The following is a 10246-nucleotide window of genomic DNA, read 5'->3' as shown; positions in this document are numbered from 1 at the left end:
AGAGAGGCCTGGATGTCTTCCTGGAGCAGAACAATATTGTATCATACAATTATTAGGTTCTGTAGAAGGACGTAGATCTGGGGATTTATTATGATGGAATATAGGCTGAACTGGATGGACAAATGTCTTTTTTCGGCCTTACTAACTATGTTACTATGTTACTATGTTACTAGATAGATAGAAGGAATGAGATGGATAGATAGATCTACACATAGATAGATCTATAGATGCATAGATCTATTCATATATCTATAGATATATCTGGATAGATATACAGTTAAGTCCATATATATTTGAACAGAGACAACATTTTTCTAATTTTGGTTATAGACATTACCGCAATGAATTTTATACAAAACAATTCAGATGCAGTTCAAGTTCAGACTTTCAGCTTTCAATTGAGGGTATCCACATTAAAATTGGATGAAGGGTTTAGGAGTTTCAGCTCCTTAACATGTGCCACCCGGTTTTTAAAAGGGCCAAAAGTAATTGGACAATTGACTCCAAGGCTATTTCATGGACAGGTGTGGGCAATCCCTCCGTTATGTCATTCTCAATTAAGCAGATGACCGCTCCTTCAGTGTTCTGTTCTCTGGCTCCACTTCCTCTCCTCTTCCTCTCACTGTCGGGGTACCCCAGGGCTCAGTCCTTGGCCCCCTTCTCTTCTCCCTCTACACAGCCCCAATTGGACAGACCATCAGCAGATTTTGCTTTCAGTATCATCTTTATGCTGATGACACACAACTATACATGTCATCCCCTGACCTTACCCCCGCTGTACTACAGAACGCCACTGACTGTCTGTCTGCAGTCACCAACATCATGTCCGCTCTCTATCAAACTCAACCTCTCCAAAACTGAACTTCTGCTCCTGCCATCTACTAACCTCCCTAAATCTGACATTTGCCTCTCCGTGGGTGGCACCATAATAACACCCCGGCAGCAGGCGCGCTGTCTGGGTGTTATGTTTGACTCCGATTGCTCCTTCACCTCCCATATACAATCTCTTGCCCGCTCGTGCCGCTTACACCTAAAGAACATCTCTAGAATCCGCCCTTTTCTCACCATGGAAACAACAAAAACCCTCACTGTCGCCCTGATCCACTCCCATCTGGACTACTGCAATGCTCTATTAAGTGGCCTCCCCCTCACTCAACTTTCCACTCAGCCAGGGTCGTCCATCTGGCTAGTCATTACTCAGACGCATCCGCTCTTCGCCAGTCATTACACTGGCTGCCCATTCATTACAGGATACAATTCAAAGTACTTGTTTTCACCCACAAAGCTCTCCACGGTGCGGCACCCCCTTACATCTCCTCCCTCATTTCTGTCTATCGGCCTAATCGACCGCTGCGCTCTGCAAATGACTTGACTAACCTCTGCACTAATCCGTACCTCCCACTCCCGACTCCAAGACTTCTCCAGCGCTGCACCAATCCTCTGGAATGCTCTACCCCAAGATATTAGGACCAGCCACAATTTGCATAGTTTTAGGCGCTTGCTCAAAACACATTTGTTCAGAGCGGCCTATCATGATCACTAATCAAACCCATTTTATGTTTGTGTGTGTGTAGCCCATTCACTATCCCCATCTATCCCCCACCCCCTGATGATGGCTGGACCATCATTGTAAATACACATCTGTAAGATGCGCCAATTCCGGCACTTAGGCCCTCTCTTCCCACTCCCCTGTAGTGGTGGGATATGGGGTAATAAGGGGTTAATGTCACCTTGCTATTGTAAGGTGTCATTAAGCCCAGTTATTAATGGAGAAGCGGCAATAAGACAGCTATCCATTATTAATCCTATAGCAGTGAGAGAGTTAAAAAAAAATAAAGACACATCCAGAAAAAAAAGTATTTTTGATTTCACCATACTTACCATACTCGATCGCCTGCAAAAAATTAAAAATAATAAACCAACCGTATACTCCATTTCTGCCGTAGTCCAATTAATAGTGGGTGTCCCACGACGATCTCCCCTATAGAACAGTGACATCGGGTGATGTCACTGCTCTCTAGGGCCTCCAATGACACACTGACAGGAGACAATGGCTCCTGCAGTGCATCACTGAAGAGGTTACCCGAGTTCAGGGACTCACTTTCTGGCAAAGCTGCATGGGAATTTTCCCACACAGCAGTGCCACAAGTGAGAGTAGGGACTATTTCTCACAGCGGTGGAGGAATACATTGCAGGATACCTTCTGTCATTGTATTCCTGGAGAGCAGTCACATCAGCGTTGATAATCTCTCCCCCCCATGTGCTTAGCCACCTATCCACTCTCTCTTTCCCTGTGTGCTGACTTCTCCCGTCAGTGCTCTCATCTTTGACCTGTCTACCCCATGTGCTATCCCCCTTGTCTGCTGTCTTTCTCCTTCCTGTCTTTCTCTATCAAGTCACGCTTCGCTATCGCTCCCATTTTACATCGCCCCGACGTTGATAAACCATTTATTATGGAGGTGGATGCCTTTTCTATCTGTGCTGGAGCAGTCCTCTTCCAAAAGGATGCTCAAGGTCGGAAGCATCCTTGCTTCTTCTCCAAGACCTTTTCACTGGCGGAGAGGAACTATTCCATCGGGGACAGGGAGTTGCTAGCTATGAAGTTAGCCTTCTCGGAGAGGAGACACCTCCTGGAGGGGGCTCGTTTACCCTTCCAAGTGTGCATTGACCACAAAAATTTGATTTACAAACTGCCCAGCGGCTAAACTCTTGCCAGGCTAGATGGTCCTTGTTGTTCTCCCGCTTCCACTTCACCCTCCACTTTCTCTCTGTGAAGAACGTTCATGTCGACGCTCTTTCCCGCTCCATTGTGTCAGAGATGGAGGAGCATCGATTAATTTAGAGAGCCTGAGAATTGTGGCCCTAGTCTTGCTAGAGTCTGTGCCCCGGGCAAGACTTTTGTACCACCTTAGCGGCCAGAGGTGCTCTCTTGGGCTCACTCTTCCAGGGTGGTTGGATATTTTGGGACCAAGAGGACATCTGAGCTCCTGGCGAGGACATACTAGTGGCTGCATATGGCCTGTGACGTCGGAGACTATATTCGGGTGTGTCTCCTGCGCCAAGAATCGGTTTCCTCAGCAACAGCCTGGTGGGCTACTCTACCCCCTGTCGGTGGTAGACAGGCCCTGGGAAATGGTCGGGATGGACTTTGTGGTTGGCTTACCCAAGTCTCGTAGCTGCACTGTTATCTGGGTGGTCACCGATCATTTTTCCAAGATGGTGCACTTGGTGCCTCTTCCGCGGGTACCTTCTGCACAGGCCTTGGCAGTGTTGTTCATTAAGCACATTTTTCGCCTACACTGTATGCCTTATTAAATCGTCAGTGACCAGGATTCCCCAGTTCTTGTCTCAGTTCTGGAGAGCTTTGACGCCTACTCAGCATTGAGCTCAATCTCTCTTAAGCTTTCCATCACGAGACGATCGGGTTGGTAGAGGGCCAAAACAGACCCTGGTCACATTCCTGCAACATTTTGTTTCAGCCAGGCAGGATGATGGAGCAGCCTTGCTACCGTGGGCGGAGTTTGCGCTGAACAACGCCATGGCTGACTCCACTGGGCAGACCCCTTTCCTCCTTAATTACAGCCAGCATACGCATCCCTGTGCCCATGTCATCCATTGACTCTAGGGTGGCAGACTGGGCAGTGGAGGCACGTGACATTTGGGACCGCACACAGAATGTCATCTGGGCCTCCAAGGAGAGAATGAGGATCTCCGCCGATGCACACCAGCACCCCGCTCTGACTTTTGCTCCTGGCGACAGTGTGGCTCTCCACCCGTACCAATCTGGCTGTGAGTTGAGTCCACCAAGTTTGCACCCCTAGCTACATTCAAGGTCCTGGAACAGGTCAACCCTGCGGTCTACCATTTGGCCCTTCCTCCACGCCTTGGTATCACCGATGCCTTTCATGTGTCCCTCTTAAAGCCAGTTCATATGTCCCCGAGTCATCTGCTGGGACATCACGCTCGTCCACGGACGATTAGGAGGTGAACACAATTGTTGGGTGCAAAGTGGTACGTATCAAAAAGTACTATCTGGTGGACTGGAAGGCTCATAGCCCAGAGGACAGGACCTGGGAACCTATTGAGCATTCGGGTGCTTTTGAGCATAGCGAGGCCCAAGGGGGGTGTAAAGTTAGCTGTCGAGTTTCCGCCGCTGCACAGGGGGAATCTTGAACCATGCTCTCTGTAGTCTCCCATTCGTCCCCAGCCAGAGGAGCCTGCTCAACAGGAGGTCGGTGCCAGTGTCTTGCTCACGATGATGCTGTGCGTCCGATTTGTGCTGGTCCTAGGTCCAGCTACTGTAACCAGTATCAGTCAGCGGCAAGCAGACATTCCTGGGACTAAAATCTGCTTTTGCCTACTGAGCATGCCCGTGGGACGACCTCTCATTGGAGGTCGGGAATCACAAGCCCAGGTCCTCAAACGGCTCCGATTGGACCACTGGAAAGGTAATGGAAGGCTGCAACTATAAAAGGTTTGCATGGCTGCTCGGTATAAACTGAAATTGTGTGTGTGTGGATGTGCGTATGTTCTGGTGAAAACTCAAATGATCCCATTCCCTAGCGTTGTTGTCTGAGTGTGGATGATTGGAGCTGACATAGCACCAGTTTAGTGCCATCCAGCACGAGGCACAATCTTACTGCATCAATTCAGCAGCGTCCGCCAGTGCGCTTTCTGGTCCCTAGCTAGGAAGGTTAGGGACGTCCGCCAGAGTGGCGCTGCGCACACTATGTGCTAAATCTTTATTTTGTTTTCTCCAACGCCGCAGTTGCAGCGCCAAGCACTAGTGGGTCTAGAGGGACTCTAACCCCATGTCCTTGCGGCAGAGTCCTGTGACCACACACTAGCGTTCACTCTGCGGTATTGCAGCCCTGTTACACAACAGGGTTCGCCTCCACACATACCAGATGAAGCTAAACTGTTTCTTTTATACCGCCATACAGTCTGCCATTACCAAGCAGCAGGTAATATGTCTGCACGATGGACTCCGGGCTGCAAACGCACCTTATAGCTTCCTTTATATTATTTGGTGCGTTCCACCAGCCCCAACAACTGGTGGAATTATAACTGATAAGTGCATCTGCCTGACAACTTAAAATGCTGACAGGCTAGACTCTTATAAAAATGAACAAAGGCTAGATTGGGCCAGACTTCTCTATACCACCGAATGATAGCAGCATAACAAACTGAAATCCAGCGTCTTTTTGGGAGGTCTTTTCCCATGTACCTCTTCACACCCACACAAGGGTATATGCTTCCTGATTTTGGCTATTTGCTGTTGACCTCCTCCTTCTCCTCATAATATACCAACAGGGTGACCGTGGTCCGGGATGCAACACCCACAATTTTTTTTGAAGGGTGTTTATGATGCCCATACCCAAAAAAATGGTTATACAGTATGTTCACGTATACCCGCAGGGGTAAATGTTTGTCAGCCCATACACTTAGCGCAAGGGCATTACAAGTATAGGAGACACGCTCCTTTGTAGTGGGAACATTTTTTATGAGGCCCTCCTCCACCTATCGTCAAAGAGGTATTATGGTGCTCGCAAATTTTTGGCAGCTCTTTCTTTCGCTGAATAGGCAAAACAGTATGAGACCCACTTCCTAATAATGGGAAAATTGTTTGAGGCCCTCCACGTCTCTTCCAAGCAGTATTGGGGTGCATCTAATTTTGGGCCAGCCCATGCATTCACTGCATAGGCAAATAGTATGGGTGACCCACACCCTTTTGGGCCTCTGCCCCCTGTTGGGACCCCAAGTATGGAGTGGGCTGCTTTCCCATGGAACCTTCCATCACCTGGTATCTTTCGACCAGTCCATCGGCATTCCGTGGATCACCCTGGGCAACCCAAGTCTGTACGGGCCTCGGCAGGAATTGCACAGTGGTCCATCACCACTCGTTCTACCATCTGCGCAGGCGTAGAGGACTCTGGCTGCAGACACTTCTGGACTAGATGCAACAGGTCAGCGCGATGGTTTGTCCCGGTGATACGCCCAACGATGAACCCGCTAGGCCCCGAGAGTCATTGTTACCCCCCAAGCTTGCAAGAATCTCCATTTTTAGCTTGCCATACTCTTTAGCGTCCTGCAAAGCTAAATCATAGTATGCTTTCTGGGGTTCCCCCGTCAAGTATGGCGCCACTACTTGTGCCCACTGCTCTAGTAGGAGTTTCTCCCTCTCAGCAGCAACCCTTTCAAACACAGTCAGGAAAGCATCAACATTGCAATTCTCCATTGCAAATTCTTCAGCCTCAACAATGCAGTTCTCCACTGCACGTTGTTCAGCTTCAACAATGCAATTCTCCACTGCAGTTTTTTTTAGCTTCAACATAGAAATTCTCCACTGCAGGTTCTTCAGCTTCAATATTGCAATTCTCCACTGCCGGGTCTTCAGCCTCAATATTGTAATTCTCCACTGCTGGTTCTTCAGCCTCAACACTGCAATTCACTGCATAGGCAAACAGTATGGGAGTACCAACTTCGTAATAATGGGAACATTGATTTCAATTGGCCATCCTGTACGTCTGTTCAAAAGGTTATTGTGGTGCATCTAAATTTGGGGCAGGACAGACCGTGCATTCACTTCATTTGCAAACAGTATGGGAGTATTAACTTCCTAATAATGGGAACATTGATTTCAGGTGACCATCCTGTACGTCTGTTCAAAGGGTTATTGGGGTGCGTCCACCTTTTGGACAGGCCTTGCATTCACTTAATGAGCAAACCGTATGTACCAACTTTGTAATAATGGGAACATTGTTTTCAGGTGACCATCCTGTACATCTGTTCAAAGGGTTATTGGGGTGCGTCCACATTTTGGGCAGCCCTGCCAATCACTGCATAGGCAGTAACAGTATAGGAGACCCACTGTTTAATCATGGGAATAACAAAGCATGGCCAGCTGATGAATAGTAAATGACGCCTAATGGTCCTATAAAAATAGACTTTGTGACTTTCAGAGTCATTCCTTCATAAATGAAACAGGATCTGTCTGATTATGTGTCACACACCACATGGCCAGATAAGGTTGTAAAAGGTTTAAATGACAGTTCCCAGTGAATGCATTTGTCTTGGTTGAAAGCAATGCTAAAGTGGAAAAAGCATCAAAAACACTACGTGTGAACATAGCCCAAGGTGTGTGGAGGTGCATTTCGTTTTTGGTTACTTATTTTTTACTTCTATACAAGTAATTACCCTGGAAGGGAGGTTCCTTAACATATTTCACAAGAAAATCCATTTTGGTTTTGTATGTTTTATTGTGAGTCTGTAAAAGTGGCGTGACAACATTGTTCACAGCAGTGACCTGGGAGTCAGAAATGCCTCTAGCGGTCTTTCCCATGCTGTTCCAATGTCATTTAAGCACTGTTCCCATCGAGCACCATTTGGTCGAGCACTGAAGCATTCCAATATGCTCGACCCGAGCAACTAGCGTTTATGAAGGAAAGGATGCCCCGATTCAAGCCACTGAATATCGCTGTCCTGGGAGGGAGTAGGAAAATTGCGTGGGATTTGGCGCGCACACTGCGGGATTGAGGTTATCGCCTCTAAGTAGATAACCTCTATACCAATATCCCATCCTCTACAAGTTCCTCTCTGCACAAGCTACTACAGCTTGCGGTACGGTCCACAAATTCAGAGGCCTCCCTCAGATGATAATTGGGCAGCTGCTCAGAAAGGGTGAAGAAGAGCCCAATGTAAAGACATGCTGGTAGTCAAGTACAAGATGTCCTTTTCTTGATCATCATTCATGGTAATGGCAGAGCCCCTACCGCTATACTAGGTACCTCTTATTTATATAGCACGATTAATTCCATGGTGCTGTACATGAGAAAGGGGTTACGTACAGAGTTTTAGATATCATATACGGTAAACGAATTTACAATGACAGACTGGTACAGAGGGGAGAGGACCCGTTCTTGCGGATTTACAGACTGTGTACTGGCGTACAACAAAAACATGAGGAGAGTTGATCTCTCTGATCAAGTCCTCAAGCCGTACATTGCCATGAGAAAAACCAAGGTGTGGTACAAGAAGCTGGCCATGCACATCATACAGATGACATTGTCTAACTTTTTTTTTGTGCTATCACTATGAGAAGACCAGACCAGTACGCATCTTCAGTTCCAGGAGGTAGTACAGTAATTCCTGTGCAGTAGCTATGGGACAATCTGGAAAGCATTCCGAATTTCCCATGCTAAACATGAAGGGCAATAAGCGATAACTTACTACATACATCCAAAATTCTCTATCAAAAGATGTCCGAATATATTTAGGCACAATACTTTTTTTCAGACAACTGTCACAATGATACTTATGAGCCAGCTGACTGTTTAGTAATGCGTAACACGATCAATCTATAGTAATAACTTAATTTGATTTAATAGAAACTTAGAATTAATATACCTTTTGACATCTTCGCCAATCGCTTCTTCCAGTTGCACATATTCCTTCAAAAATGATCGTTCCTTTGATTTCAGAAGGATTAATTGTTCTTTGTAGACATAAAATTTAAAACTTACTTGCATAGGTGGATAGTTTCATATGTCGCTCATAAAAAAATATTAAGTTATGTCCTGGGATCCATTTACACCTTTTTAATGAACTTTAGCCACTATTATATTGCTAGGACAGCCATTCAGAGGTAGTATGACCACCATGTAATATCGGATTTCTGCAGCAGAAAAGCATGCCCGGCCACAACTATATAATGTATGAAGATATGTTCCCCTAATGGTGTGAGAAGGGGGAATAATAATTTGTATACACATGCATGTATTTTTTTTTTTATTTAAATAAAGGAGGGAAGAAGTTGTGTGTCAACTCCTTTAATGCTCACCCAAGAGAATCTGTTAGAGGTGTCTGGCAATGGTATAATTCTCTACCCATTCAGAACGCTCTGCCCTTGGGAAAATGTTAAGGCTAAGTTCACACTAGGCATTTTTACTGCCTTTTTATGCACACACTTATTGTGCGTTGCACTTTTTTTTTTGTTGGGACAGAGCATGTGACTGATTGTTTTTTTCCAGCGTTTTTCACCCATTGAAAACAATACTGATAAAATGAAAAACAAAAACAAAAAAAAAACAAAAACAAAAAAACAAACATACAGCAGTATGTGAAACTGATTTTTCCAAATTTACCATCTTGTCTTGGACACCTGATTTGGCACTTTGGATTAGTACAAATTAATGAAATCTGTGATAAACATTGACCCACAAAGGTGTGAAATTGAACAATTAATTTCACACCTTTGTGGGCGAATGTTTATCACAGACTTCATTAAACTGTACTAATCCAAACTGCCAACTCAGGTGTCCAAGACAAGATGGTAAATTTAGAAAAATCAGTTTCATATACTGCTGTACTTGCGTGGTTTTTTTTCCCCCATATTGTCAGCCTCTGGCTGACCGAGGTGTGAGATTGCACAATGCATGAGCAACTCCATGGCTGAGCAAGGTGTGAAAGTTTACCTAAGACCCTGGCAGTGCAAACTCCATGCACTGCCAGGGTCTTGGGTAAATCTCAAACCAATTCACCTCCCTCACCAGTTATATTTGTATGTGTATTTTTCCGCCAATATATGTCTTGCATTGGTGACCCGTGTTCATGCTTCTATGGTGGAAGCAAAGCTGAGCTTTGAGATCCTGAAAAACACACCAAAACATGCATCTATGCATTTTGAGTGCAGGTTTGCTGCAGAAACAAATGGAGCAAAAACGCCTAGTGTGAACTTATCCTAATACCTCACTTAGATGTTTAAAAAAAAATGAACCAGGGCTTTCAAAGAACCAGAATTACCGAGTGGGGAGCCCTTTTCAGTAACACGAGTATAGAAAATAGTTCATCCAACGACATGTTCTATGCAATACTTTGACATTTGTTCCCTCCTGTAGATATGGTCTGCTATCTGCTAGCTAAACAACTGGGATGTATATCCCTTAGCTTCCCCAGGAAATGTCAGGCTAGGCTGTCCTTCGATAGGTGAACAAAGAAGTAGTGACAGCGACCAGACTACCATAAGGTCTCACTAATTGCTTTCTCTTGTTATAGTTTTAATATGCTAAGAAATGCACCAGCATTATGGCTTACAGGGCCTTTAAAAAAAGGAAAATTTCTTGGGCTATAAAAACTTTTTCATGTTACACCCACAAACAAATGTATTTTATTGGAATTATGTGACATACCAACACAAAGTAGCAAATATTTGTGACGTGTAAAGGTATTCTACATGGTATTCTAAATA

Source organism: Ranitomeya imitator, chromosome 4 (assembly GCF_032444005.1).
Source record: "Ranitomeya imitator isolate aRanImi1 chromosome 4, aRanImi1.pri, whole genome shotgun sequence".
In the NCBI taxonomy this organism is placed as follows: Eukaryota; Metazoa; Chordata; class Amphibia; order Anura; family Dendrobatidae; genus Ranitomeya; species Ranitomeya imitator.
This window is presented reverse-complemented; position numbering follows the sequence as displayed.